Source organism: Callithrix jacchus, chromosome 3 (assembly GCF_049354715.1).
Source record: "Callithrix jacchus isolate 240 chromosome 3, calJac240_pri, whole genome shotgun sequence".
In the NCBI taxonomy this organism is placed as follows: Eukaryota; Metazoa; Chordata; class Mammalia; order Primates; family Cebidae; genus Callithrix; species Callithrix jacchus.
In genome coordinates, this window is record NC_133504.1 from 41,269,789 (window position 1) to 41,284,356 (window position 14,568).

Sequence of the window (14,568 nt, forward strand, 5' to 3'; positions counted from 1 at the left end):
AACTTTTGAGTTAATACCAGAATGAGTTAAGACTTTGGGGGACTGCTAGCAGGGAAGGCATGATTGTAATTTGCAATGTGAGAAGAATACAAGATTTGGGAGGGGCCAGGGGCAGAATGATATGGTTTGGATTTGTGTCCCTGCCCAAATCTCAAGTTGAATTATAATCCCCAGTATTAGAGGTGGGGCCTGGTGTGAGGTTGTTGCATCATGGGGATGGACTTCCCCTTTTGGTGCTGTTCTTGTGACAGAGTTCTCATGAGATCTGATCCTTTAAAAGTGTCTGGTAACACACCCCACTCCCAGCCCACTTCCTCTTGCTCTGGCCATGTAAGATGTGCCTGCTTCTTCTTTACCTCTGTCATAACTTTCCTGAGGCCTTCCCAGCCATGCTTTTTACTCTGCACCTGAATGAGTCATAGGCACTCAACACTAGCCCATGAGATCACCTGTGGAGGCCAAACCCTGCAAAGTCACTGGTACATCCTGCAGAACCTGTGAGCCAATTAAACCTCTTTTCTTTATAAATTACCCAGTCTGAGGTATTTTCTTACAGCAATGTGAGAATAGACCAACACATACAGGTTTTAGGTTTTAAAATAATAAGAGTTAAAAAATACTGCTTCATAAGGGAAATGACCAAATTAATGTGCTTGAAATAAAGCCATCAATGCTCATTTGAGGATTTTTTTCCATCTAAGATATGCATCTACATGGAAAGCATGTAATACTCAAATCTGTTGTGAGCTATCATAAATGGCTCCCCAAAGGGCTGACTTAATGCCAATTATCAGATGCCAAGGAATACACCTTATTGCATTAGCTCAGTGAGGGAGGAGGTCTGGGCAAGGGATGGACTCATTAAGAGAAACAGTCTCCAGTGAATTCTTCCCAAATCTTTTGTGATTGAAAATCCCATCAGCACTTTATCTGTCAGTTGGTTGCTATGTGAGGTAGCTGAGTCAAGGCTTCTAGAACTACTATTGCTTACAGAACATGAACTGATGAATTTTTATTTTGGATTCAGCTGTGTTAGAAATGTCACAGTCTCTCTTAACACCTATTTGTGGGGTCTTCTGTTTCTCTTCAGTTGTTCCTCAGCTAATGTTCAGAGCCCAGACTCATTTTTTGGGTGTCTCTATGAGGATACCTGAAGCCAAATAATGAATGTTGCTCTAAATTATTGATCACTTGGGAATGTTTTCTCAACTATACACATTACACATTTGGTTTATATGAGGTAGTTTACAGAACACAATATACCTCCAAGCTTCAATTTCAATTATGCTAACCCTGACCTCTAGGATCAGACACACCTAGACATACCTAGTGGGCAAGCAGGTTAGTTTCTTCAAGATTTGCTTGACTAATTGTTTGAGACCTTCTGAGTAAAGAAATGGGACTCATACGCTTTGTCTAAGACTGATTTTCTAATATCAGAGAGAAGGGGTGATTTGGAGAAATTGTAGCTCAGTGTTATGTGTTAAATAGTGTTCCCCAAAGATCTATATTAAAATCCTAACTCATAGTACCTTCAGAATGTGACTAAATATAGAGATTAGCCTTTTAAAGAAGTAATTAAGATTATTGGAAGAAATATCTTTCTGGAAACTTAAATTCAAGTGGTCAGGACCTGAGAATTAACAGACATACTAAGAGGAGAAAAGATCAGTTTTATTCACACATATACAGAAACACACAGTAACGAGTGTCTCAGTGAATAGCTAGAGGTATAAGTCTATATACTAGTTAAACAAAAGGAGGGTAATTGGCTGTGGTCAGTGTCTTTAGTGGGGAAGTATGGAAAGTCCTGATGAGCTTTTTGATGCTAATAGAAATGGGCAGTGTTCTTCCAGGCTGAAATCTCAGCCTGAAGGGAAGGTGGGTGTTATGACAGTGAAATTTGTGCTTCCTGTTGCTAAAGGCCAGTCTTCTCCTTTATCAGGGTTCTCCAGAGAAATAGAAACAATAATATAGATTGACATATTATTGATAACCAATTATATATATGTATATATAATATATAAATACATGAAGAGATTTATTATGAGATATTGGCCCACATAGTAGGAAAGTTAGTGGTATAATTTCAGTCCAAGTCTGAAGGCCTGAGACCAGGGAAGTCAACGGTGTAAATCCTGGTCCAAGGACAGGAGAAGACTGATGTCCCAGATCAAGTATGTGGTAGGATGCTTTCCCATTTAGGGAGGGCTGTCTACGTTACTAAGTCCACTGATTTAAACACTAATCGCACCTGTAAACACCCTCATAGACACACCAAGAAATAATGTTTAATTTGGGCACTTCTTGGCCGCATTAAGTTGCCACATAAAATTAACCATCCTAACCCTCAAATAGGTAACTGCATTGGAGGGGGTAAATGGCAGTTGTATTTGGCGAGTCTCTGCTAAGTTTAGAGATGTTTCTTTCTGTGGCTGCTGATTGTTTAGATATTCTTAAGATAAAGTTATCTTCATACCACTTTGGTGGGTTGTTTACCCTTTCAAGGTTAAATGAGGTCATTAGGGTGGGCCCTACTCTGGCATGACTGGTGTTTTTATGAGAAGACTCAGACACACAGGGAGAGCACTTCATACGAAGATGAAGACAGTCCTTCTACAAGCCAAGGACAGAGGCTTCAGAAGGCATTGACTTTGCTGACACCTTGGTCTTGGACTTCTAGCCTCCAGAACTGCAAACAAATTTCTACTGTTTAGTCAGTTTGTGATACTTTGTGATGACAACCCTAGCAAATGAATACACGCAACTTTTTTTTTTTATCCTTATGAGTTCTGTCAAAAAGAGAAAGAAATGTCTTTATGGCAAAGATAAACTTAAAAAAATTTTAACTCATAAAGCCTCTGTGAGATGTTGTGTGTTCAAAGAGGCATTTTCTAAGATCATGTGTAAATATAGCAAAAGAATGGACCAACCATAGCACAGGAGTGTCAGCGCTGGAGTTGTTCATAGCCGGAGGCACCACCTCCAGCAGTGGATTTAGCTATAGCTTACTGAGGCCATTCCTTTGAACAGAACTTAGCGCCCTCAGAGGGTAAAACCTCACAAAGCCCAGCTTTGCTGGCACTATAGAGCTCAGCAGACAGTGAGGCTGAAAGGACTTGCCTGTGACCATCTGTAAGGCTTCTCTGGAAAGTTCTGGAAGTAATTTGAGGAAACACTGGGGGTGCAGCATGGTCACAGAGGGAGGTGGATTTACAATTTACTATAGCTGGATGGTGTCAGTACTAGAGAAATAATTATTTATTTACTTATTAATTTTTCACATTAAAACAATATTATGACCTCCAGACTGGGGCACATGACACAGGGACAGAAGGAGTTTCTCACACTGGCATTAGAATAAACAAACTATAGACATATCAGAGAGGATTAGACATTGTAGTTAATAGATTATTCTGTCTCCAGAATTGAATTTAATCCTTCTACATTAAATCTACCTATATTTTCTTCTAAATATTTTATCCTTCTCAGATGTGAATTCACTTAATAAGTGACTATATATCCTCATCTTTATTAATGACTTGGGCATCCCATGAAAAGCAACTGTTAACTGATACACAAAAGTACCCATAAAGCATAATGTAATTGGCAAAAATCTGTCTTTCTTAAGATGGCAGCCACCAAAATGATCTAATAAAGGGAAAAGGAAAAAGGCCAATTCACTAATTTTGAATAATGACTTTGATTTTATCTTAATAATGGCTCTTACATTAAAAATATTTTAATTTTGCATTTGAAAATAATCATTGTTTTCCTAAGGATTTCAAATCATATATTAAGGTGTTATTCTAGCTCAATGTACCAATGTATTAGTCTTTATTTTATGGAAGATTTAGACGCTTTTTGTAGTTTCATAAGCTGAGTCAGTGCCAGGCACTAAAAAATAATAGCAAGGTGTTTGCAAGCCTCAATTAAGCCATATTAGAGATTATAACTGAGACACAGAGAAATGACTTAAAGAGAATACAAGCAATTATGATATAAACCAAACATAAAATCCTAAGGTCCCCACCCAACTAAATGGTGTCCTCGTCTCAGGCAAGGGCACTCCAAAGTTAACCTGAAACACTAATTCAGGCTATGATGGGATAGAGGAGTCAGAAATGCCCCCTTATGCCCTCCTATCTTTAGAATTCAGACACAACTGACCAGCATTAGCATTAAAACAGAGACCTTATGACTGTCAAAGCAGACTCTTTGTCCAATATGATACCAGCATGACAAATAGCAGGCCCTGAAAGAAAGAAAACATTTTAGCTCAAAGTGTATATCTTTTCAACATATTTAAAAAATGGTCCTGTATAGCTGTCTCTTACGGGGGAAAATCTACAATCCATAGAGAATTTCCTTTCCTTTCCAGGTCTTTCTACTGATCCAGAAGAATATTAACTGAGTCTGGTACTTGATGATTCTGATAAATATTTACAATCTATTCTGTCTAAAGCCTGCTACTTGGAGACTTCATCTGTAAAATAAGAACCTTGGTCTCCACCATCCCTTATTTTAACCCAGACAGTCCCTTCTATTGATTCTAAGTTTTTAAATAAACCCTTTCAACCAATTGCAAATGAGAAAATATTTGAATCCACCTAAGACCTGAAACCCCTGATCCCCTTTGCTTTGAGCTGTCCCATCTTTCTGGACAAAACCAATGCACATCTTACATGCATTGATGGATGTCTTATGTCCTGCTAAACCATAAAACCAAGCTGTAGCTCCAGCACCCTGGGCACATGGTCTTAGGACCTCCTAAGGATGTGTCACAAGCATGTCATTAACTTTGGCAAAATAAACTTCTAAACTGATTGAGACCCATCTCAGTTATTTATTTATTTATTTTGGTTTACAGTGAACAAAGGGAAAACACCTGGATAATTCTGTTCTTTAATTTAGGGGATATGGTCTGGCTAAAAATCCAAATATGCCTCCTACTGCTCTCTACCATGTTCACTCCATTCCAGGCTCAGTGTCCTTGCTGTTTCCAATTCCCCAAGCATGATTTTCTTGGGTCTAAATATCTTTACATCTGTTTTTCTTTTTTTTTAACCTGGGATGCTGCTTCTCCATAGATCTCCTCTGCATCTCTCTCTAAGGTGACACATCCTCAGACAGGCCTTCTCTGGTGGCCTGTCTCAAACAGTATTCTCCTTCATTGCTTTATTTTTAATTGTAGCACCTATTCTTCCTGCATTTAATAATACAAGTTTACCTTCCTTTAACCCAAACCTTTGAGAATAAATGTGCTTCCAAAATAAGACATTTTTCTCCCAAATTTTAGAAAGATACATTTAGAAGATACCTTTACTGTGTCTTATGTACCCCTCCTAACACACTTGGCCTCAGCCACTGATTTACAGTAAAATTCATCACTAGTAATTAATTTTAAGTGGGATAAATAAAGACTATAGATAGCTTTATGTTGGTTCAAGACAGGTTTTTGCTGCTAAATAAGTTATGAAAGAAACTTTGGTTTTCATAACTTATTGAATTGTAGAACTCTGGGTAGATTGGAGAATACATACAAAACTATAAATGTAAATACACAGAAAGACATGCTCACTTATGTGTTTGTTTGTGTCTCCCACAAAATGTAAGCTCCATTAGGTCAAGGGCATGATCTATAGGTACTCAATGAGTATTTTGTAATTCAATTAATAAGACAACTTTCCACCTGATAATTCTTTGGTATGATTATCAGTAGACACTGATCTAGGCTTTTAAAAATCTTCCATATATACGTAAAGCATTGTTGGTCTGAGGGGCACTGGATTCTCAGATGGAAATAAAAATTAAAAAATAACAATTATCATCTTTGAAAGAACTTGTTAGGATAAAAACATAAGCTACATGTGGGGTCAAAATATCTGAAAATCATATACCCGACAAAAGCCTTGTATCTAAAATATATAAAAACTCTCAAAATCCAAAAAGAAACAATACCACCACCAAGTACTCCAGTTTGAAAGTAAGCAAAAGACATAAATAGGTATTTATCTGAAAAAAAATATACAAATGCTAAACAGGCACATGAGAAGATTAGCCATTAGGGAAATGCAAATTTAAAACCACATTTAGTAGGCATCCCTACACACTTATTAAAATGGCTCAAAAATCGTGATAATGTCAAATGCTGGTGAGAATGCAAAGAAAGTAGACCACTTACATATTGCTGAGCAGAATGCAAAGTAAAACAAACACTCTAGGAAAGAGTTTTATAATTTCTTAGAAAACGAAATCTGCACTTACCACATAACCCAACAATTTCACCCTGTACATTTATCCCAAAGAAATAAAAATTTATGTTCTCATGTAAACAGGTACACATTCACAGAAACTTTATTCACGGTAGCCCCCAACTGTAAACAGCCTAATGGACTTCTGTGGGTGAAGTATTAAAAAGCATTAACACTGTGGATTACTATTCAGCAACAAAATCGAACAAACTAGTGGCACATGCAACTACTTGAACTGATCTCAAGGGAATTATACTATCGGAAAGTAGCTACTCTCAAAGCTTATGCATATGATGAGGTTTTATTTGTGAAACATTCTTGAAATGACAAAATCACAGAGATAGAAAATATGTTAGTTACTGTTAGGGACTGAGAAAGAGGGGAAAGGAACAGATGGAAGAGTGTGTAACTGTCATGGGATTCTTGTGGTGATGGAACTGTTGCTTGTCTTGATGGTTATGGTTGTTAAATAAATTTACACCCGTGACAAAAATAAAATGGAACAAGGCACACAGACATATACAAATTAGTGCATGTAGAACTAATGAAACTGAAAAAGGTTAATGGATGGCACTGTCATTTTCCTGGTGGTAATTCTGTACAATAGCTATGTAAGATGCTACCCTTGGGGGAAACTGAAGGGTATATAGATTTCTCTGTATTTTTTTTAAATGCATGTGAATTTATAATGAACTCAATTAAAATGTTTAATTAAGGCAATGTGTGGTCATGAACTTTTATTTTTGGTCAGGATAAACCAGTAAGTAGGACATATTTTCTCTGATTCAATATAATTTTATAAATTTTATTTTTTAAATCTGCAATCTTTCCATTACTAGATAATAAATGATTCATATAAAAGAGTTAGCAAGTAATTGTATTCCATTAATTAGAAAATTAAAATTATGAAGATGAATCAGCTCAAAACAGAAACATTTCTTTTCTGGAAAATTTATCTGCTGTTTCATGCTGCAATTGTGTCTAAAAATGCATGAGTTTATAACCAGGTAAAAGTCAAAATTTCCAGAATCTTGATCCAATAGATCATTATTTCACATAAACATTCTTGGATTGTAATGTTATAAATGGAAAATTAGGTTTGGTTATGATTTTCCTATAAAGCCAATAGGCAATCATAGCTGTACTCACAATTAATGATCCAAATTTCTGCTTAACTAAGTTGTACATACTTGCCATAGATGAAGATGATTTTAATGGTGATTTGAAGAAAAAAGAGTTTATTTTTTAGAGCATTTTTGGGTTTACAGCAAAATTGAAAGGAAGGTATAGAGATATTTCAGATATTACCTGCTCCCACACATGCACAGCCTCTGCCCTATTGAAATCCTCCACCATATTAGTACATTTATTATAATTTATAAATCTACACTGACATATAATTAGTATTCAGAGTCTTTAGTTTATATTGGGGTTTACTTTTGATGTTGTATATTCTATGGGCTCAGACAAATGCATAATAAAACTTATCTACCATTATAATGTTATATAGAGTATATTTAGAGCCCTAAAAATCTTCTGTGTTTCACCTATTCATCTTTCCATGTCCCCTAACTCCTGGAAACCACTGATTTTTAAAATCTATAAACATTTTGCCATTTCAAGAATGTTATATAGTTGGAATCATACAGTATGTAGCCATTTCAGTTGTCTTGTTTCACTTATCAATATGTACTTAAGTTTCCTTCTTGCATTTTCACAGCTTAATAGCTCATTTCTTTCTGTGCTGAATAATATTCCATTGTTTGGATGTACCAAAGTTTATTTACCCATTAGCCTACTAAGTGACATCTTGGTTGCTTCCAAGTTCTGGCAATTTTGAATAAAGTTGATCATTGCTCATAATTATAATTATCTGTGTGCAGGCTTTGTGTCAATGTAAGTTTACACTCCTTTAAGTAGACACTAAGCAGCACAACTGCCGGATTATATGGTGAGAGTATGTTCAGTTTTGTAAGAAACTATGAAACTCTCTTCCAAAGTGACTGAGCTCTTTCTCATTTCCACCAGCACTAAATAAACTCTTTCTCATTTCCACCAGCAATAAGTTCTTGTTGCTCCACATCCTCACCAGCATTTGCTGTTTGATAGAGAGCTCTCATATACCCCATACTCGGTTTCTTCTATTATTAGCACATTACATTATTATAATGTATTTGTCTTAATTCATGAACTAATATTGATACATTATTCTTAACTGAAGTCCATGCATTATTCAGATTTACTTAGTTTTTATACAATGTTCCATATCTGCCTCAGAACCCCATCTAGGATGCCATAATGCATTTAGTTATAATGACTTCTTTCTTACACTTGGCTGCAACAGTTTATCACACTTTGATTGGTTTGGTGACCATGACAGTTTTGAAGATTACTGGCGAGGTATTTTTTAGAATGTCCCTTAACTGATATTGTCTGATATATTTCCCACTATTAGAATGGAGTTATGGGTTTGGAAGAGAAAGACCAGTGGTAAATAGGCATATCACCATATATATATTAAATATATCATATTTATGTTATTAAATTATTTAACATATATCATGGTTATTAAATATAATTTTAACATCTGGAATTTTACTGTGAGAGCATCCACAAACAGCTCGGGAGAGGCAACCAGGTCTCAGTTCTAACAGAAGCAGTTGGAGAACTGTGAACCGTAAATTTGCCTTTTCTAGGTTTCTGTTTGCTCACTGGAAAACGACATTTTCTTCATTCCTCAAGTTCTGTTACTCACACTAGCCAAAAGCACTGGGCCTGTTCTGTGACGTTAGGGCTCATAAATTCCTTGGAATATGGGGCATTTCCTTTGAATAGATGCTTCTATGATACACCCAATGCTGGTAAGATTGGCGTATAGGCCTGAATTCTAAGTCAAGCGGCCACTGTGATACTGTGCACAGCACCTACTTTTTGTCTAGTGAAGAATTTTAGCACCATTCAATCAGAAATTTTGTTCAAAAAATGAAATACATTCTCCCTCCATATCTCCTCTGCTTTCCATCCATTTCGTTTCCCTCTCACATCCATTTTGGAATTAAACTTACACTTCCATTATTGTAAGTTCAATAAATTTAAATTATTATACCTAATTGAACCATATGTAGAGCTATGTATCTGTTTCCATTTGAATGCAGAAATTAAAATAGATTTGCTTAGAAGTACCATAGCTAAAAACTTTAAGTATTCATTTTTCTTATTTTATGTATTCATATTCATTCTCTCACCGTCTAATATAGTTTTGAAAAAGTACCACAAAGGCGGAAGGTCAATGCAAATGAAAAAGAGGTATGAACAGTCCATAAATTGGGTCATTTGTGTTGAAAAACTGATAATTTAACTATACTAAGCTGTGTCCTGTGCCCCACTTGGAAAACTCTCAGTCTCATAGAAGTTAGAAAGCGCCTTCCCTCTCCACGTGGTCATTGATTGTCAGTCATCAGGAGAAAGCCAAGCAGGTACACAGCCCAGATTCCTGCAATGTTCAGAAAGTTTGACAAATACAGATGGTGTATTCTAAGAGATAAGGGAATACATCAGTTTTTATCTAGTGGAAAACTGCTATCTACAGCAGAGTTTTCGCTGCACAAGTTTCCTTACACCGACATTTGGAAAATACCAGTATTCACAGATGGGAAGAACAGTCTGCTAGCCGTAGAGTTAGACTCCTACATTTTTAATAGGCAAACCACCAATCCCAAGGTGTGTACGATTAATATGAATTTGTTGCTAATTGTTATTTTAAAATAGACTATTTTATATTATGACAGTCTATTTGCTATCAAAAAGCTAAGATAAATGAAAATTCCATTAAATTTTTCATTTCTCTTAGCTTTTTGTGTAGCAAATGTTTTGCTGCTTTTATCCAGAATTAACCTTTGACTTTGTGGAATGACTTTAAAGTTTGGCAGAAAAGAAGTAGAATCAAGGCAGGAAAACATTTACTTTGGAAGCTTAGATCTTTAAAAACAAACAAACAAACAAAAGTACAAATTTGCCTATTATTTCAAAATGTTCATACATAGTGGTCCATAAACTAGATCATTTATATATACCTATTGGCCACTAAAGTATATATTTTATTTCTAAAGCCAAATGGAAACAAGTATTCAGTTTAAATTTCAGTGTATATATATCCTGTTTACCTCTAAGCTCTTAGGCTCTTTAAATGAACAAAAAGTACCTCAGAAGTTGGGAAAATGTCTAAAATATCTAAGTCTCTCTACTCTAGAATTTCCTTCTTACATTTTCCCCCTCCACCAAAGTATAGCAACATCAGTATTGAGAAAAATAATGAATATTTGCTCATAAGTAAACATTATATTCAACATTTCCCAGTATTACCTTTATTCTCTAAGAATCTGGCTAAGAAAAGATTATTAATATTTTTTATACTAAAAACAAAACCATTTTAATTATGGAGTATTTGTGTTATGAGTGCTGCCAACAGGTAGAAAAAAAGTTTGGTGTTCAATTTGTTTCTCTTATCTTATTTATTTAATTTTTTTGAGACGGAGTTTCACTCTTGTTACCCAGGCTGGGGTGCAATGGTGTGATCTCGGCTCACCACAACCTCCGCCTCCTGGGTTCAGGCAATTCTCTTGCCTCAGCCTCCTGAGTAGCTGGGATTACAGGCACGTGCCACCGTGCCCAGCTAATTGTTTGTATTTTTAGTAGAGACGTGGTTTCACCATGTTGACCAGGATGGTCTCTATCTCTTGACCTTGTGATCCACCCGCCTTGGCCTCCCAAAGTGCTGTTTCTCTTATTTTTTACTCTTCCTTGTCCAGCAACAAAAATTTCTTGACCTCGGGACCAGGAATTGCTTCAGTAAAGTTGTAAGATAAACTATCAATATACAAAAATGAGTAGCATTTTTATACTCTAGTAATGAAACAGCTGAAAAAAGAGAGCAATTCCATTTACAATAGCTACAAAAAAGACAGCAACAAAAATTTCTTGACCTCAGGACCAGGAATTGCTTCAGTAAAGTTGTGAGATACACAACAATATACAAAAATGAGTAGCATTTCTATACCCTAGTAATGAAACAGCTGAAAAAAGAGAGCAATTCCATTTACAATAGCTACAAAAAAGGGATAAATTTAACCAAGGAGGTAAAAAATCTCTACAAGGAAAAACCATAAAACACTGATGAAAGAAATTAAAAGGATGCAAATGGAATGTGGTCCCATGCTCATTAAGTGGAAGAATTAAAATGATTAAAATGAATATACTTCCCAAAGCAATCTACAGATTCAATTCAGTCCTAAAATTTGTATGGAACCAAGAAAGAGACAGAATAGTCAAATTCTGAGCAAACAGGGCAATGCCAGAGGCATTACAAAATACATTTTTATTGTAAGTCTATAGTAACCAAAACAGCATGGTATTGGTATACAAACAGACACAGACAAATGGAACAGAATAGAGAACCTAGAAACAAATCCATGTATTGATAGCCAATTGATTTTTGACAAAGGCATTAGAACATACACCGGGGAAAGAATACTCTCTTTGATAAATGGTGCTGGGAAAATTGGGTGTCCAAATGCACAGGAATGAAACTGAACTATCTCTCACAATATACAAATATATAAAAATCAACTCAAAGTGATTCAAGATTTACATGTAAGACCTGAAACTATAAAACTACTAGAAGAAAGCATAGGAAAAACACATCAGATCAATGACCTATGTGAATATTTTATGGCTAAGACCTCAAAATCAATGACAACTAAAACAAAAAATAGATATACGGGACTAATTAGATTATAAACTTCATCACAGCAAAGGAGACCATCAATAGTCAAGAGACAACCTGTTGAATGGGATAAAAAAATTGCAAACTATCTATCTGATAAGGAACTAATATCCAGAACATACAGAAAACTCAATAATAAGAAATAAATAATTTTATTTAAAATGGGCAAAGCATATGAATAAACAATCCTCAGAAAAGACAAATGGCCAATAGTATATGAAAAAACGCTCAACATCATCACAGAAATGCTAAGAAAAACACAATGAGATATCACCTTACACCAATTTAAATGGCTATTATTAAAAATACAAAAAAAATAATAGATGCTAGCAAGGGTGTGGAGAAAGGGGAATTCTTATACACTTTGGTGGAAATGTGAATTAGTACAGCTACTATGAAAAACAACATGGAGACTTTTCCAAAATCTAAAAATAGAACTACTATATTGACTCACCAATCCCACTACTGGGTATCTACCCAAAGAAAAAGAAATCAATACATCAGAGAGATACCTGTACTCACATGTTTATCACAGCACTATCCACAATAGCAAAGATATGGAATCAATTCAAGTGTCCATCAATGGATGAATGAATAAAGAAAATATGGTATATATATATATATATGAATGGAATACTATTTAGTTATAAAAAAAGAATAAAATTATTTTATTAGCAGCAACATGAATAGTGCTGGAGTTCATTGTGTTAAGTGAAATAACCTAGGCACAGAAAACAAATATCACATATTCTCACTTACATGCAGGAGATAAAAAAAGTTGATTTCACATTAAGGTAAAGAGTGGAATGACAGATATTAGATGCTGGGAAGGATGAGTGGGGTTAGGGAATGAAGAAAGATAGGTCAATAGCTGTCATTTGACAGATATTAGACAACGGGCATAGGTTAGATAAAGGGCATAAGTTCTATTATTTGACAGCAGAGTGACTATAGTTAACAACAATGTATTGTATATTTCCACATACTTGGAAGGGAAGGCTTTAATTATTCCCAACACATAGAAATGAAAAAATACTCGAAGTGGTGGTTAACTCAAACACCCTGACTTGATCATTATACACCCTAAGTATGTAATAAAACATCGCATGTGTCTCATAAGTACATAAAACATTAGGTATCAGTCAATAAATAAAAGATAAGTTTCAAAAGAAATATAGTAGGAAAGAAAATGATCTTTCCACTATAATTCCTTTAGGGGGCGAGCCAGTAGTTGCTTAGAGAACTGCCTGGAAGCACCAGCCACTGTGGCTGATGCCTGTGATCCCTGGTACTTAGGAGGCTGAGATGGAGGGTCCCTTGAGCCCTGGAGGTTGAGGTTGCAGTGATCTGTGACTGCGCCACTGCACTCCATCCAGGGCAGCAGATAGAGAGTGTCTCAAAAAAAAAAAAAAAAACAAAACAAACAAAAAACTCGAAGAATTGCATGGAAGCATGAGGAAAATACCAGCATAGATTTAAGAAGTACTGATTTTTAGATGCTCTGACAGAAATGCATGACTTAGAGGAAAATCATGTGTGAATATTTCAGTTGTTACAAGTGTTTGACAGAAAATGAAAAAGCTCTAAGTATGAAGCTGTCAGCACAGGGAGACCCTCCTTATTCAATTACACTCATCCCTGTTCTCCTTCACCCTTCCAGGAGTTCTCAATGGGGAGGTGGTTTTGCTCGTATGTCCCCTGGGACCAAGCTGGATCTGATAAATCATCCAGGAGGATGAAGAAGCCCCCAGACTAGTCAGGATCATATTTGGTATGTACAGTTTTCGAGTTCAGCACAGGAGAAATAAATGATTCAAAAAAGTGAAAAAAGGTTCTAGGTTAATTAGACTACAATTATGAAATGTGAATAGTTGCCCAAATATTATGTACTTAATCATCTTTACCCATCCCTCTGTCTTCCTACCCTTTCTCTGCTATACACTCCCTTTTTCCTCCCTCCCCTCTCTGATATCTTCTCCATCCAGATTATTATTTTGTGTGTTCTTTCAAATTAACTATGCCAAATGAAGAAAGAAGCACCTCAGACTTCATTTGTCTGCAAAGAATTTTGAGTTACCGAGTTTAGAGGATGTATCAGTTTTCTATTGCTGCAGAACAATTTATCATGAATTTAGCGTCTTGAAGCAATGCACAGTTATTACCTCATAGCTTCTGTGAACCAAGAACTTGGGAACAGTTTAATTAGGTTCTCTACTTAGGGTTTCACAATCAAGGTGCTGGTGAGGATATATTCTCATCTGGAGGCCCTACTGGACAAGAATCTGCTTCCAAGCTCACTCAGGTTGTTGGCAGAATTTATTCCCCTTCTTTGGTAGAATTAAGCGTTCTAGGTGCTTGCTAGGTATTGATTGCAATGTAATGTAATGTATGTAATGTAATGTATGTAATGTAATGTAATGTAATGTAATGAGGCTGCCCTCAGCTCCAGAGGCCACACACTGTTCTAGAGGCTGCCTTGGGTTCCTTGCTATGTGGTCTTCCCAACATGGCCACTTACTTAAGACATGAAAA